Source organism: Rhineura floridana, chromosome 9 (genome assembly GCF_030035675.1).
Source record: "Rhineura floridana isolate rRhiFlo1 chromosome 9, rRhiFlo1.hap2, whole genome shotgun sequence".
NCBI lineage: Eukaryota > Metazoa > Chordata > Lepidosauria > Squamata > Rhineuridae > Rhineura > Rhineura floridana.
In genome coordinates, this window is record NC_084488.1 from 19,042,389 (window position 1) to 19,060,547 (window position 18,159).

Here is an 18,159-nt window from a genome sequence, read left to right on the forward strand (position 1 = left end):
ATGGGACTTACTTCTCAGTAGATATGGCTTGGATTGTGTTGTTGGTAAAGCCCGACTAGGGATCCTCTGCAAATATATATATATCCAAGTAGGGTTGGCAACCCCCTGCGAGGCCCGGCCTCCAAGAGGTCTTCTGTACCTTTAAAAGTTGTGCAGGGGGAAGGGAGAATTCCACCTTGTGGTTTTTCCCATTGCAGTGTTGCAAGAATACCTGCACTTGGCTGACTTTCTCTTCTTCCAAAGATACAGGATCAGTCTCAGGCCCTGAACCTGGCACCGACGCTGCTATCTTTTCGGCGCCAGGTGAAAACCTTTCTATACTCCCAGGCATTTTTAAAAAATTTAAATATTCTATTTTAAAAAAACATTGTTTTATAGTGTATTTTAAAACAGTATTTCATTACTGGTATATTCTGATGTTGTTTGGTTTTTGTTCTTTGTTTGTTTTGCTTTTTGATTTTCTTATATTTGTTCTATTCATATATTTTCTTGTTTATCCTCTATGTACACCGCCCAGAGAGCCTTTTTGGCTTATGGCGGTATATAAATTAAATAAAATAAATAAATAAATAAATCAACAGAACAGTACATTTGGACTCCTGCACTTCAGACTCTAGCCACAGCTGGTGTTACAGTCTTTGTGCTGGAGAGCACATCACCAGATGATGTGCATTTGGTTATAACTACCAAACACCAGGATTTTACTGCTTCTAATGTCATACACCTTTCAGACCTTAAGGTAGCTTCTCCATGTTTTCTTCAGGAGCACAGGTTGCAGCCCTTTCTCTGTCTTCTCATCAGACCAGAGAAGCCCTGCTCATCGTGGAGGGAAGCAGATAAACAAGTCTACCATACTCCCGCCAGTTTCTCTATCTTTCCTGATGAGACAGTTTCTGTGGTCTTCAGGATTTTTCTTTCCCCTTCCAAAACTCCATCTGAGACACCTAAGCCACTAGGAGGAGTCTAGAGCAGGGGTGGCAAACTTCAGTTCCAGAGGCCAAATACCCTCAAGATTTCTGTATCTGGCCCTTGGAACTTTCCCAATGTTACACCCCCCTCTCTATAGGTCACACCAGAGTGTGTTCTTGAATGTCCCTTGCTAGTGCAGTGGAGAATATCCTGGTAAAATTCACATTTGTTGCTCTGCCCACTTTTGACTCTGGCCCTACCCACCACTGGCATGTGGCCTCTGTATGCCCCCTTCCCCAAAATGTGTTGCTTGGTCTGAAAAAGTTTTCCTACTCCTGCTCTAGAAGTTTGCAGCTTCTCATCATTCCCACATGCAGAATGAACCAACAGCTACCCATCAAAGCTGATTACTCATGCCTGGGTCATTTGTAAGCAAACAGCTGGTCCAGCAGCTTCTTCCCCACATCTTGTATGACCACAATTATACAGCCACATGAGTCACTGTATACTATAGCCAGCATGGAGTTTTCATATTCCACCATGTTAAATCGAACATACCCCATGCCATCCTGTTGCTTTCCATAAGCTCATTTCTAAACAAAATCTTATAAAACTTATAGTCCTGAACATAGAAACACTTGCTTAATAAACTCTCTAAGTTTTCGTGGCTATATACAAAACACTCAGAGAAAATTGAGAGTTCAAACTCTAAAACAAGAGTAAAAAAAATCCAGACCCCTGTTTTTGGACTTTTTCTGTCACTGGACTCATAATTTGTTGAAATTAATTAAAATTCAGTCATGTTCAGAGAGTACTTGTAATCCTATTACTGATCTTGCCCCATACTCTGAACTTTATCTTCAGCAGTTTAAAAAGTATATGGTTGATTTTTAATTAATTTAAGAAAATTAACATCAGAGTCTATGATAGCACAGGCATGCTCAGTAAGAACCAACTGTCAGTGTTCTGAAAAACAGACATAACAGCTGTTTGGCTTGGCTAATCATGGTCAGCTCTGGTTTACATTTGGGTGGGAGAGTACAGGTGTCTGCTGTAGAATAAAAAGGTGGGGGAAACTCCCCAAAATAATAATACTGTTAATGTTTTCCTTTTGGAAAGGAAAGGAGCTTTCCCTCTGCTCAGTGCCCACCCACCAAATCTCCTCCCCTACTCCTGTCTCTCCCTCCTCCATCTTCCTCTCCATCTTCTTTCCCTCCCCTCTCCCTTCCTCCTCCCTCTCCCTTTTAAGAATGATTGTACAGGCATAAGTCCCATTGAACTCAATAAGCATGCAAACCCATCTATCAAACCCATCCACCACTCCTTCTTGTCCCTCCTATCCTCTCTCTCCTTTCTCATCCCCTCCCCTCATTTCTCCTATCAAACTTTAAAAAGCAGGGAAATTGGGCAGCTATAGTGAATGCACCAGGGGAGCAGGGCACCTGACCTCATCTCTGAGATATTGTACTACCCTACAAATTTGTAAAAATGCAAACACAACTGGGCTGGTCTTTCATAGTCCAATCCACTTCCTGTGTAGTTTGGATGAATTTGGTGACATGTGTCTCTGAGCACATGGTGAGTGATGGCAACACCTGCAATCAGGACTACACTGGAGAATTACTTTTTTTTGTATGTTTGTTGATGTTGTTCTTACTTTGCTTCTTTGCTGTGTTGCTACTCTTCCACAGAGAATTTAACCTAGAAAATTATATTTCACTCATTAATCATCTTAGCAATTTTTGTCAAATTTATTTATTTTAATTTTATTTTTATTTCAAAACCTTTTTATTGGTCAATGTCATATGATGGTGAAAACAGTCTCTTGCGGTTCAAACTGGAGGTTATACTCTATTTCTATTTTGGGTGCATTACCAGTTGAATCTGAATCTGCAGCTTGATGTAAAATCAGACTGATTACAGTATGTTGCTACTTAAGCAATGAATCTAGCTTTTGGATAAAACAAACTTGCCCTGCCTAAGATACATGTTGTCAGACTGCTATGCTTACACCACTCCCCTTAGGGAACGGTGGGCATGGTCAATTAAAAACACAGAGCACACATAGAAATTTGCTAGAGTATATTTCACCTCCTACTGTTTTATGTTGTGAAAACTGAGACACTCCTCATGTCCACTGGAGACTATTCTGCAGAATTTTGTTGTTGTTATGTGCCTTCAAGTCAATTACGACTTATGGCGACCCTATGAATCAGTGACCTCCAATAGCATCTGTCATGAACCACCCTGTTTAGAACTTGTAAGTTCAGGTCTGTGGCTTCCTTTATGGAATCAATCCATCTCTTGTTTGGCCTTCCTCTTTTTCTACTCTCTTTTGTCTCCTCTCGCTTAGACTACTGTAATGCGCTCTATCTGGGGCTGCCCTTGAAAACGATCCGGAAACTACAGCTGATACAAAATGCGGCGGCACGTTTAATTAGTAACTGCCATCGCCGTGATCACATCACGCCAGTGTTAATAGATCTACACTGGTTACCAGTTGTTTACCGGACCCAATTCAAGGTGCTGGTACTGACCTTTAAAGCTCTATATGGTGTTGGCCCAGTTTATCTGAAGGAGCGCCTCCAGCATCACCAATTAGGCCGCCTAACAAGATCAGCCACACAAGACCTTCTCTCGATTCCGCCAGTTGAAACAGCTAGGCTGGTGCAAACCAGAGAGAGGGCATTTTCGATTGTGGCCCCCACCCTCTGGAACTCCCTTGCTTTTGATCTTCGCCATGCCCCCTCCTTGATAGGCTTCCGCCAAGCTTTAAAGACCTGGCTATTCAGGCAGGCCTATGGGAAATCTGGGGTATGTTAGTTTTTAATTACCTGAAAGAGGTGTTTAGTTTTTTAAATATTAGTATGTTGTATTGGTTTTATACTGGATTTTATTGTACATGTAAGTCACCTAGAGTGGCCGTTAATTCGGCCAGATAGGCGACTCACAAATAAAATTTTATTATTATTATTATTATTATTATTATTACTCCCAGTGTTTTTCCCAGTGTTATTGTCTTTTCTAGTGAATCATGTCTTCTCATGATGTGTCCAAAGTATGATAACCTCAGCTTCATCATTTTAGCTTGTAGTTATAGTTCTGGTTTAATGTGTTCTAACACCCAATTATTTGTCTTTTTTGCAGTCCATGGTATGCACAAAGCTTTCCTCCAATTCTGCAAAATAGTCAGTGCCATTATTGCACAATTGTTTTTGGAGGTTTTTTTTAGTGTAAGTTATGCAAAGTGTTGCTGTACTTCACATATTCACAGAAACAAAAGCAAAAGAAAATAATTTACTACAGGAAACTTCACTAAAATGTCAAACATATTTAAAGTGAATATTTGAACTGCATCAACTATCTTAATATCGTTGCTTCCTCCCTGCAAAAACAAGATCAACACAGCACATGTCTTGTTTCTGTTATTTGGGCTGTTTGCAGGTGTTGCCATCAGTCACCATATGCTCAGAGGCACATGTTACCAAATTCTTCCAAGCTACATAGGAAGTGGATTGGACTGTGAAAGACAAACCCAAATTGTGTTTGCATTTTGACAAATTTGTAGGGCAGTACAATATCTCAAACAGGAGTTCAGGTCTCCTGCTCCCCTGGTGCATTCACTATAGCTGCCCAATTTCCCAGCTTTTTAAAGTTTGATATAAATATCTGTGGGCTATAAGTACATTCTTAAACCCCAAGGTTAGTGAAAATTATAAGATGGGGTTGGGTAAAAGGGACATCTGCCATGGGGCATGGGCCCAACCTACATGGCGACACAAAATTGGCCTCAGATATCATAATATATGGATGATTGTTAAGATAATGTTGAATTATATACAGTTTTCTTTCTAATAAAGAGTCATTTGTTTTGTATTTTGCTGTAGGCACAATGGGGATGGCCACCTGAGGGCTGGAGAAGGTCATAGTGTCTGGCTTTTTCTATGGCTGCCTTGGCACCATCGCTTCCTTATTTTGGCAGCAGTCCTGGTGCCTGGCTTTGTGCCAAACTGCATTGCTTACTCTTAAAGATCAACGGCATTTGCAGCATAATAATTCATTTTAAGTAATCAGTACACCAGTTGACTAGTAGACATGTACTTTTGAAAAATTCACTGATGATGCTATATTACCCTGGTTTACACTGAAATTGCTTAGGAATCATTTAATATGTTTTCTTTACTAGGAAGCAATGATGTTTTTCATAGATAAAACAGTAAAAGTGCTTTAAAAAAAAAACTCTGTTGTGTTGCCAGCAGACTGTTCAGTCCATTTACACCTTTCCTGACAATACAGAAAGTTTCATGACAAGGACTCATCATTGTTGTGTATTTGTTCTCTCTTATTTTTTCTATTAAAAAATAAGAACATAAGAAGAGCCTTGTTTGATCCAAGCAGAGGCCAGTCTAGGCCAGCACCCAGTTTCTTAAAGTGCCCACCAGAAGCCTCTGGGAAGCCCACAACTAGGGCATGAGGGCAATGCATTTCTTCTCCCATTGTTCCGACGACACTGGTATACAGAGGCATGCTGCTTGAGATCCTGAAGGTAGTGTGCAGTCATTATTGACTCATAGCCACTGATAGCATCATCATAGGAAGAGCATAGGAAGCTGCATTATATTGAGTTAGAACACTGGTCCATCTAACTCAGTACTGTCTACATTAACTGGCAGCAGCTCTCCAGGGTTTCAGGCAGAGAATACTCTTAACTCTACCTGGAAATGATGGGGATTGAACCTGGGACCCTTCTGTATGCAAGCAAATGCTCTAACACTGAGCTACCATTCTTCCCGTACTCCAGGAATGGGCAACTGGATTCCGCTAGTAGGCCAGATCCCTAATTCCTCTACCCTCATGGGTCAACTTTTCCCATTTTTAGAAGGACTTTGAAAAGCTTTTTTTCCTGCAAGGCCTTTTATGACAGATTTTACTGTTCTTGTGTTAGCTCTTATACATGATTTTATGCTGATGTTTGGATTTGTTTGATAATTGTATTATTTTAATTGATATTTTGTTATTGTTGGGTTGGTTTTGCTATTGTAAGCAGCCTTGGAAAATGTTATTGTTAAAGTTGGGATAGAAATGATTATGATAAATAAATGCCTCACACCTTTAATAAAACTGTCTCACCCTTTGCCGATTTCAGTTCACAGAATTTGTGCAAGAGGATCTGACACATTTGTACAAATCTCTAATCCAAATGCTAAGGTGAAAAGACATACATACAGTTCTCATTTTTCATAAGTGTGAGATGAAATCCATCAAATGTTGGGATTTCATTTGATCAGAATGAAAGCACCTGGAAATACACAGTAAGAGAAAGCAGTAGGTGAACTGTTCAAAAATTCTTGAGCATGCTTGTTTGAACCCTGACAAACCGTAAGAGTGACCATCCTGCTTTTGCCCAGAGTTTGGGTTGCTCCTATGATTTGTCAGGACATAAATAAGCATGTCTGAGACATATAACTTGTACATTTTACTGGGCATTTTGCAAATTGTCCCATTAGGGGCATCATAAATTAACCTGTTGAATTTCAGAAAGTGAAATTAAACAAATATTTGTAAATATCCTATAGCTGAACCAAAATTTCTTAGATAACAATTATCTGGATTATTATTTTTTTTAAAAAAATGAAATTGGGAAGATTGAGAAGAGGAACCAACCCCAGGAAGAGCCCTATCAGAAACTCCCATGATAATGAAAATCCAGGAAGAAGTGCTGCCTTCATTTGCATTGCCTCATGAAATAGTCCTCCACTCCTCCTCTGACACTGAGGATTCTTCTTCAGAACTCTCAGCAGTTCAGGATGAAACCTCTTTGTGATTACACAATCCTGAGGGATACCAGGAGGCTCGGAGCTCTACTGGAGCCAAAGATTACAGAATATATCACTGCCTCTTGAAACCCCAGGTGTTTTATCAGAGGGGGAAGATCCGAAAACACAAATCTGAGCAAACCCTCAGTTAGCTCCAAATCATTGCTAGGACAATTGTCATAGCTGTTAGGTGCCTTGTAATTAACCAAACTCTCCCTATCTACATAGTGAACACAGAGTGATCCCATTCTTCTATCTGGATTTCTGCTCATCTTTATCTATGGCCCCGACTCTAACATGGAGCAGGTCATGGGCCCAATCCATTGTGACCCTTTCACAACTACTTAGTATTGGGGGCTGGGGATGTTGGGAATGCCAGTCAGAAATGTCTTGTTTGCCCATTTTCTAAGATGCTATATAAATCCTAAGTAAAATATCAGCTGCAAAATATCAAATATATTGAAAAAAACCCCTCAGAATATCAAATTCATAAAGATAGTTTGGAAAATATTCAGCAGCTGTCCAGTGATAAAGGAGATATATGGACATAATTTAGGGAAGGAAATTATATTCAGTTATACTTGAAAAACAAAGATGTTTTCCCGGTCTGAAGAAATGCTCAAAGTCAGGAAGCATTTCAACACTTACTTACTTACTTACTTACTTACTTACTTACTTACTTACTTACTTACTTACTTACTTATTAGATTTATATCCTGCCCTTCTTCCCAGTAGGAGCCTAGGGTGGCACTTTCTAGATTTTCTTGGGTGCCTCCAGTTCTATTCACATTTCTGAATTCAATGGTAACATATCTGGGAACATGCTGAAGATGTATTTAAAATATTAATAATAACATTTCCACAATTTCATTATTTGCTGTCCTTTTCTTTAGGCATTATCCTACAAAGAAAGAGCTCCAGATGTGCTCTCTAATCCATTCTGAAGGCCTAAAAGTAAAAAAGAAAAGGCAGTAATAAAATATTCAATATATTATTTATCAAATCATTTTTAAAACGCTCTCTTATTTCTGGCATTTGATTGATTGATATGTTATGCTAATTGTGGAATTGTCCATTTTATCCTAAAAACATGGTGACTGGATCAAAGTTACTTGGCTGACGAAGGAATGTAGATTACTCAGGTCTTGGTCCAATATTCTACCCACGTACCATATGTGTTCTCAAAGATCATAAGAACTCAATGGATTTTCTTCTTGTATTAAACTTTAGGCTGTTTTCACACTGCACTTTGACGATTTCTTACCTGGTAATGTGCGCATTATATTTGATCTTTCACAAGCTAGCTCCAGAATTCTAGTGGAATGTAGTGGAAGTTTAGCACAAATTTCCATGATAAATGATACCAGAAATAATCCATTAGCAAGGCTGGGAACCCGGAAGATTGCAGGAGTTTTTCTGTAGCTGCAGCTGCTCACATGACAGGCATCCAAGCATGCAATGCATACCTGCCCTTTAGTTGCGCAGGTGTTGTTGTTTTTTTGCCTGACCAACATAGTATCAGTATTCCAGCATCGGCTTAGATAGCAGCAGCATTTCCCACACACACCCCTGCCTTGATTTATTTATTTATTTATTAGATTTATTAGTCGCCCATCTGGCTGGTTGTCCAGCCACTCTGAGAGACGTACAGAATAAAAGCATACAAGGAGCTACGTTATTTTCCTGCCTTTCCCCACTCATGGGCAACTGAGGCTGTTATGCTGATGTACAAGACTAGAATTCACACTTCAAACATCAAATATTCCAACTCCCTGCCCCCCAAATACGATAGCTTGTTTTTTACAATTTTCTGTAGCTGCAGCCGCTCACCTGGCAGGCATCCCAACACGCAGTGCACTCCCATCCTTTAGTCGCGCAGGGGTGCATGTTGCCTGACGAACATTGTACTGGTATTCCGGCATCGTCACAGATAGCAGCAGCATTTCCCACACACACCCCTGTCTTGATACAACTAAAACAATGTAAAAAGTCAGATCCTAAAGGGAGAGGGCTTGCATGGCGACGGGACAAGATCTTAGACCTCCTACACAGTGGAGAACAGTGTGCATGGGTGAGGGATGAAAACAAGCGGTGTGAAAGACAGTTGCACGAAATGCCGGTATATCAGCTGGAAAAGCTGCTGTTCCTTAACACAACAGGTACTGCAGTATGAAAGGGATTTTAGCAATCGGGACAGAAGCGCTACTTTTTTTAATCTGTTAAACTAACACAACCAGCTCCATGGGTGAAAGCAGCCTTAGATAGGGTTTGCCATATCAGGCAAATGGAATGTTATCTGAGAAACTGTTTTGGTGACTTAACATTGAAATGTCACTGTGGGATTTTTTCCCCCAAGAATATGGAGAAAAATGTATGAACATATGCATATATGTGTACCATGAGGAGTGGGTGGTAAGCAAATATGAGACAATATTATGCAACTGGTATTAAAATACCTTAGCAATAGACAAAAGGCCCCAAAACATCTTATTAAAGGTTTTGAATCTGAGAGGAGATTCCCAGAAGGCAACCACACATAGGAGAAGCCGCAATTAATAACGAGACCATTCTCTATGATACGCCTAATGAGACCATTAACAATTTGGAAGTGTGTATCAGGTGACAGAGAGCAAATTTTTCAAATGATGTTTTCCGAGTCCCTGGGGTGTCAGTCATGTGTGCCAGACACCGGAACGAGTGGACCTTTTGCTCCTCCAACACCTGTGCAAGATAATAGCATAAGACGCCATGTGAGAAACAGTCTTTCAGCTGCCAGAGACAATCTAGGCTGCGATATTAATTATTCCTTAGAGAGTTTGGTTCAGTAAACCATAAATTGTAAAAGCTTACATGAATTTGTCAACATGGGTTTCCTCAGTTAAAGCAAACCAATCGCAACTGAGCCCGAATCTGCAATCCTTTAATGAAAATATAAAAGCCACTTCATGTTGGAGAGAGCATTGTGAGTTGTGACCTTTGGTTACTTTTTAGATTAATAAAAAATGCAGTGTAATTGATAGACTGGGACAGGTTCACATATGCACTCACATCACTTGATTTCTTTGTATACTTGGTTTGTGGTATGCTTGACATCTGACAGCTGAATAGGTGAACTGCCTTCACTGAGAAGCATTATATCTGAGATTTTGTGTAGAGGTGTGAACCTTCTATCTGTGGTGTTTGATCTCTCATGGGCTCTCACCCCCTGATGTTGTAGTTATCAAGCAGTGGAGAGTCCCAGGCAGCTGGCAGCTAAAACAGGAGCTTTATTGAACACCTGATGAGTTGTAGTACATGACAAGTGGGTTGCCTTTGGCCTAGTTGTACAGACCTGTCCCACTGAGTTTGATGGAGTTAACTTTCAAGTAAGGATGATTATTTTTAATTTCTAATTTATTATTCAGTTATAATGTGTACATGAAAAGTGACTTTCCAACCACCAAGATCCTGCAGTGGTGAAGGCAACCTCCTCACCTTGGTTGTATGTGCTTGGTTCCCTCAGCCATCCCCCAGCACTGCCTATGCTTTCAAATGTTACAATTTCCAAAACTTAATCTACCACTTCCCAACATGATCCCATCCCTCCAGCTCCAAAGACAATGGGTGGGTGATATGGATTCTTCCACAGATTGAAAGAACACGTGGGGATGTTGTGGTCCACACACTCTATGCACACCACTGCATATGCACAGTCTAGCCTGATCCACCATTGTTGCCACTATTCCCCAACATCCACATGTTCAACAGATGTTGGAAGGAGTCCTATGCATGTACAGCTCATCCAAGTGAAGAAGAGCCATGCCCAATCAGAGTATCTCATCACATCTTTACATGGAGTGGAGGCTGGTTCTTTATGGTGAATGGGTCACTGTCCCAGCAACCTCATTCTGCACTCAGCCAGTCCCCACCTTCCTGCCTTCTTACTTACAACCAGTCTCAGAAGGATGGGGACAAAACTAGAATCTGTTGGCTTTACTGTTGGCTTCCATGCCATCTGACCTACCAGTCCCAATGGGCACCTTTATTGTCAAAGAATGTTGTGTAGACAAGGATGTGTAGATGGCATTCACAGATTACCTCTCAAACGCTGTGTGGGATCCTATATAAGGTTAATATTGAAGCCCATCCACTGGCCAATGGATGGAGTTAATCATTAGATCATTGCATATAGAGAGGAAAATCGTGGACATGCACTAGCTATCTCCTTTGAGGCTCATGATAGCCATGAGTTCTCTCAGGGAAACATTCCATCTGTATTAGATCACTATGCACAGGGCTAATGTGCATGAGGCTAGACTCGCATTTCTGCTGACTTTATAAGGGAGGGGTCAGGAAGAATACATCTGTCAGCCTGTTACACAGACAAGGAGAGACAGCAGGGATCAGAACATCAGAGAAGCATAATGGCAGAGGCCCCCAGAACTGACCAGAGAGTGGGGGAGAAACATCACCCTTCCTAGCTAAAGATCTATTCAGGCTGTGAATGATAGGTTGGCAACCAGTTGCCCTCAGGTGATAAACACTACCGTAACAGAATGTGAGATATTCTATGCTTACTTATACTCAGAAATAAATGCGACTAGACTGCTCTTAATAGCCTAACTGGGATTCACGAACTCTGACCAATTAATTGGTGGTCACCCTGGAACAGGGGTAGCACCCTGTGACAGAACAGCACCAATCACCACTGCCACATAGATCTGCATGAACATAAAACTCCTTCCGGCGTCTGTTGAATGAGTGAATCTTGGTGAACATGATGCTGGCACGCACTGGTAGTGGTTAGCAGGGCTAGCCTGTGCATCCCTGCAATTCTCTGTATGCACATTCTTTCAGTGCATGGAAAGGTTTGTGGGAACTTCCTTACATGGGGTGCGAAAGCAAACATAGTAGGGAAGAGCTGGAAATTAATTTCAGTACTACTTCCCATCTGAGAAATATGCAATGGAAGATATAGACAGAAATTCTGAGTGTAAGTTAGAGATGAAATAATTGTCAATTTTGGTTCTCTGTTTCTCACTTTTTAAATCTTAAATTTGGTTTTCCACATTTCTTCAGCAATGCGTGATTTTTTTAAAAAAAATCCTCATGAAAATTCTTCAGCATTTTAGTGTGAATTTCTTCTAATAAATACATTTTGAATGCAATTTTGGCTAATGTACACATTTTTGCAAGCATTTTATCTTAATATAATACATGCATGTTATTTTTACCAGTATATTCATTTTGTGCACACTTTCCCCAACGTAAGTGTTTTTGTAAACATTGGTTGGCGAACTGTATTGAAAAATTCAAATAAGTGCAAATTTCAAAGGATGGCTGTGTTTCAGTTCTCATATTGTTTAAGAAGGTGCGGATTTGATAGATTCAGCTTTAAATGCAAACTGAATCAAATTTCTCCCCCATCCCTAGTGCAAGTGCAAGGTTTCCTGAGAAGCTGTGTAGGTGACAGGGGCAGCTGGTGGCGCTGGGACAGAGAGCCTTTGGGTTCCTTCAGTCCTTCAAGCTTTGCAACTCTGTGAAAACAAAATAGCCTCTCCTTTTCTTTTACTCAGCTTTTTAAAAATGCATATTGTTCTGTTTGTCAAGCCCATAGTTTCAAGCAACTGAGAATAGCCAGAAATCATAGACAATCAAACTGTTGCAGCATCTAAGAGTCAGCAGCTTCAACGCAGAGGGGGAGTCTATATTTGCAAGTGGTGTGAGGAGGGGGAGTATTAATCTTAAGGAGCAGAAGGAGAGGAAAGATTTTATACTGGATAAAACTGTTTTGGAGAAGAGCAAATGAACGGGGAACAACTGTGAAGTACAAAATGTTGACATGACTGGACAAATAAATATTGCATTGGGTAAATGCCAAAGCAGGGGAAATAATAACAGAATACACAGACACAGTCTGAAAACTTACCAAGAAATAATAATTTTAAAACGATTGTGCAAAAAGCCAAATGGGGCTGAGGCTAGGGATGGGGGAGAAACGGAATTCATTTCATAGTTAAAGATGAACCTACGTAGTTTTCACTTTCTGAAACAATATATGAACCAAAACATAGCCATTCTTCAAAATTCACACTTCTCCAGTCAAATAGTATTCAAAAATGCATATACTTGGGTAAGGTGTGCAGAAAAATGCATATATTAGTAAAATGACATAAAATATATTAAGGAAATTTGTCTTGGAAAATGTGTATATTAAGCAAAATTATATACAAAGGTGTATATCAGGCGAAATTCACACTGGAAAGGTGATGAATTTTCAAGTGGTCTTTAAAAAACAACAACCTGATGTGGATATTCATAGAATTAAACTTAAAATGAGAAACTGAGAGAAGCTGAAACTGACAGATTCACCCATCTCTAGCTGGAACAGCTGCTTGTTTCCCTTCATGCCAAAAATTAGAACTCCAGTTGATAAGTTGGATTTGCAACAAAAGGTTGCAGCATGCAATGCTCCTATTCACCGGTCCAGTCAGTTGGTCTCTATTACACCCCCTTTCACACCTTGTTTTCCATACCTGCCCCCAGTGAGTCAGTATTTTGTGACCGCTGAGGACGTTCCATACTCATTGGGCTGTTTTTTTCCTCCCCTAAAGATTTTTTGTTTCTTTGTTCTTTGCAAACTTTGGGATTTCCCTGTGACTGTTGATACCTCTCTCTTGTGTGCAGGTGGTGCCATTTTGGCTACGTAAGCAACAGCACTCACCAGAACATTGGAAATAGAGTGGATAATTATATCTGCTTTGGGGTAAAGCAAATTTATCTGGGGAACTGTTTCAGGTTTGCTTGAGAAATGGGAAAACAGGCTTTAATGCAGGAAGCTCTAAACCTTAACTTGATAATGGTCTTCAGATATTTGAAGTGCTGTCATGTAGAAGATGCAGCAGATGCCTTTTCTATAGCTCCAAAAGGCAGGAGTGGAACCAATGCCTGAAAATTGCAGGGAAGCACACTTCAGCTAAAAATTACGATAAACGTCTTAACAGTAAGAATTATTTGACAGCTGGTTCCTGTACTGAGTGTGGGTTTGGATAAGATGACTTCCAAGGAAGAAATGCATTTCTTGTGGAAATTTGGTGATGGTCAATGGAAAATCTCAAGATTCTTGCTCAGGAGAACTGTTTGAGGAACTTTTGAGTGAAGGGAAGAGTTTTGCTGTCTCACTGGGAGATCTGCACACATATGCCCACCATTGTAGTCTATACAACTCATCAACGCTCACCATTTTTTGAATGGGTGCACTTTAGAAAACAACAACACACCTACTGTTTTGAGTCTCCACTGCAGGCAGCACAAAGACAGGGCTGCATTGGGTGGGCAGGAAGTAAGATAAAAATCCTGCCCTCCTTTCTTTCATGTTGGAAAGCAGAAGGAAAATAAGTGCTCTGTGGTTAATTGAAGAGGAATTGATTTGAGGGATCGCGATGAGTAATGGGTGTGTGTGTGTGGGGAGGGAATTAATTCAAGGAAAATTGATTTAATGATCATTTGGGTGGGTAACAAACTGAGGTAAATTAGTTGAAGAGGAATCATTCTGGATGTGATTTAAGTCTGAAATTAACTGGTTTGGCTTCTGAGAATTTTTTTTGCAGCAGCAAATGGTGGGGAGAGGGATGTCAAAGGGGTGATTTGATTGTTTTCAGGTTCAGACCCCATAGCTCACTTATCTTTAGTTTGTGGCCTTGAGCAAGTCATTTGTCTCCGTGATTGGAATGGGTGCAAGTGGACCATGTCAACAAGAGTCTTCCTCTGTTGATCATCCCCAACATTTAGCATGAGAGATGTAACACTTCCCATTTTTGAAGGTACCGGGTGCCACTGGATGTGTATACACATTTTATTGGTAGAGAGTTTTGTCTAAAGCAGCCTTTCCCAACCAGTGTGCCTCCAGATGTTGTTGGACCACAACTCCCATCTTTCCTGACCATTGGCAATGCTGGCTGAGGCTGATGGGAGTTGTGCTCCAACAACATCTGGAGGCACACTGGTTGGGAAAGGCTGGTCTAAAGCATGATTCTGAGGAAAATTCCTGAGCATGGAAGTACTGAAGAGGAACTGCCCATTAGATGATTTTATGTGAGGCCTAGGAAATCCTTGTGTTTACAGTATGGCCCAGAGTGTTATAGTGCACCCAAAACAACATGTGTCCGCTGGGAAGAGGGGTTGAACAGCATTTTAGTGGTGATCCTGTTCCTACATGTGTTAGAATATGTGTATGTGTGTGTGTGCACGTGTGTGCATGCTATGAGAGAGCTAACATTTGGCAAAATGAAACTGTGATCAGATGATTTGAGAGCAGGATCATGAGGGTGTTTGATCAGTAGCCAATCTCACTGAGTTCAGTGGGTTTATATTGTCTTGCTGCCTGAGACTATTTGATAATTAGAGTATGCATGACTATGCTTCAGTAGTAAAGGGAGAGGTGATTGCCAGGTCTCTTGCTGGGGTAATTATAAGCTCTAAGGGAACATTCCTTCTAGAACTGATGTTCATCATTGGGACTTAAAGGTAGTGCCCACTCCCCTAGACATGTTATGCCTAGTTACCATTCATTCTCTCTCTCTCTCTCTCTCTCTCTCTCTCTCTCTCTCTCTCTCTCAGAAATTGCAATCATGAATTAAGAACCACTGCTGCTCCTATAATTAGGATATGTGGCGCTTAAGGATTATTGCCATTAAAGAAGTATCACGGCATGAGCAGTGTCGTTGCAAGCTGTGAATTACAGATATGTGACTTTCAAAAACAGCTGCTCCGCTGCTGCTAAGATGGTCTTACTTTAGCAAAACAAACATCGGGAGTAAAATTCCTTTCATACTGAATGCTATCAAAGAGATTATATTTTATGCAAAAAGAAAAGGAAAAGAGGAGGTTTTTCACCTTGTTATCAGGAGATAAAGAGAAATACTAGAAGTTTGAAGAAGAAGAAACAGGATCCAAAGAAATACAAGGCTGCTTCCACTCCCTTTCCTCTATCTGCAGGCCCCATAGACTTGAAAAATCCCACAAAGGGCCTTGACAAGTCTCCCTGAAAGGCAGAACAGCATGTGTGGCTAACACCAAATGACAATATTGTGTGTGGTCTCTTTCATACACAGCTATGCCCAGTGGAAACTGGTCTATTAGGGCAATGGGGCACTGCCCCACCAACCTCAGTCTTGATTCCTTCAACCACACCCACCTGACTTCTTACCTACAAAGAGTCTAGGGGGTGGCCTTGTCTGTCTGTTTCCTCCTACTTAGACTCAGTTTTTTCCTAATAAGACTCAGCAGGGAGGAGGCTGGGAACAAAACTAGAATTAGGCTGCATTCAGACATGGGATTTATGGCATTAATTTATAATGGTAGCTCTTCTGTCCTGATGTTTAGCATTCCTTTCACACAGCAATACCTGTTGAATTATGGCACTGTGACTTTTTGATTGATATACTGCATGCCACGCTAAATTTCGTTCACACCAGCGGGCATGGTGAGATGGGTGAGAATTCCACAAAAAAATTGGACATGGTACTGAACTTCCTTCTAACTTGCATATTTGCTAACTTTGCAAACTGATCCTGCATGCTGTGAGTTTCTTTGGCTTCTTGTGGCACCAAGGGAGGCAGGGGAAGCATCAAATAAATGGTTGCTATATTCTCTTTAACTTCTGTCAAAACTTGCAGCAGCTTCCTCTACAAAGATACAACAAGAAAGCACCCAAAAAATTGGGCAATGTGACATGCTTTCTCCACTTCCTTCCATTTGCATCTTGTGTGCATGTGCTGGTGGACATTTTCAGTTTTCCTGACTGAAAGCCTTTCTCCTCTTTTAGTTTGTAATTCTCCTGACTGAAAGCCTCTTTCCCCAGTTGTACTTTTTTACTAAGTGAAGAAAGACGGGGTGGGTGTGGGGAGAAGGATGTATAGCTTTGGAAGGGATGTCCTCTTTTTAAAGTCACTTTACTCCCATAATTTTCTGGGTTAATAAGGTTACAACCAGATTTTTTTCTGAAAGCAATTAACATGGAGATGAGCCCTAAACTTCTACTACAGTCCACTAGATTTCCAGAAGTGGCTTTTATGTTGTGTGAAAGATCAAATAAAGTTCAGAAATGATGAGGTAAAGCAACATCAGGAAAATGGAATAAACTGCTGTCTGAATGCAGGTTAGTTCTGCCTGTCATTGGCTCTGGGTCCACCTACAATAGGCCGCCTTGCCTTTTGCCCTACAAGTCCCAATGGGCACCAGCCACCACTGTTAATGCATCTATGGAAGTGATATCCACGGAAGTGTTTTATGTATGTGCACACCCACCTTTCAGCCACACACCCCTACACATCAAGGCAGCTTACAATAATTCAAACCATACAATAAACTCACTGTACAATGGGACAAAACTTAACTCAGCCAAAAGCCTACAGGCTGCATTCAGCCTATCAGTCACATATTGCAGCCTACCTGTTTGGCAATCTGCCTGCTTATACATTCCCAGATAAGCAGCAAACACCAGGGCATTTGGTAGGCTCCAGTGCAGGGCTGCATTTCCCCAAATTAGGTCACAAGTTGTGAAGACCTAATTTGGGGAAATGATACTAAACAGCTTGCCATTTCCAATAGATTCTTGCACCTGCCTTCACAGCAATTGTTCACTAAGCACTTCTCCATTGAATAGCTTGTTCTGCTTTGACGTTAGAGCTCCTTGGACTCATCAATACTCTCTACTGACTCATCTCACTTTTATTTAATTACTTTCCTATTATTATTATTATTATTATTATCATGCCCTTTGCAGTGTCGATGTAATGAAAATCTCACACTGCAGAGATACAGGCTGTACACCTCTCCCTTAACCTTTAAATATTAAAAGATAAGCAAAAGTCTTTTGAAAGAGAGATTTAAAACATTGGAGCTGTAGGTTGTCTTTGAATTTCCATTAAAATTTTATATCTTTTTGAAGCAGAGTTGCTGTTGCATGCAAGAACTATGAATAAAATCAATAGGGAGCTGCAGATTTAGCCAGAATAGGATTTAACAAATGGTAATGCTCTACACAATTATGGGTGGGATCCAGAAAAATGAAAGAAACTGAATGGAAAGCAACAAAAGTAAATAATACAAAATGTTTGCACTGGTACTTTGAGAGTAAACAAGTGAGCAGCTGTCCAGGTTGTGGGCTGATCCTGTGGATTGGCTTAAGTGGCAGGTGAGCTTGTCACTTGTTTGTTCAAGGTAATACTTCACCTATATTATTTCTATGTATGAGGTGTTGGGAACAAAATGGGATTCCCCTTGACAGATTGCACTAGTGCTTTATGCAATATTTGGAGGCACTAAACATAAGAATTTTGGAACTGCCTTGCTGAATAATATGAAGGATCGCTCTAGTCCATCATTTCCAATATTGTCCAGCCATATTATTATTATTATTGTTATTATTGTTGTTGTTGTTGTTGTTGTGGTT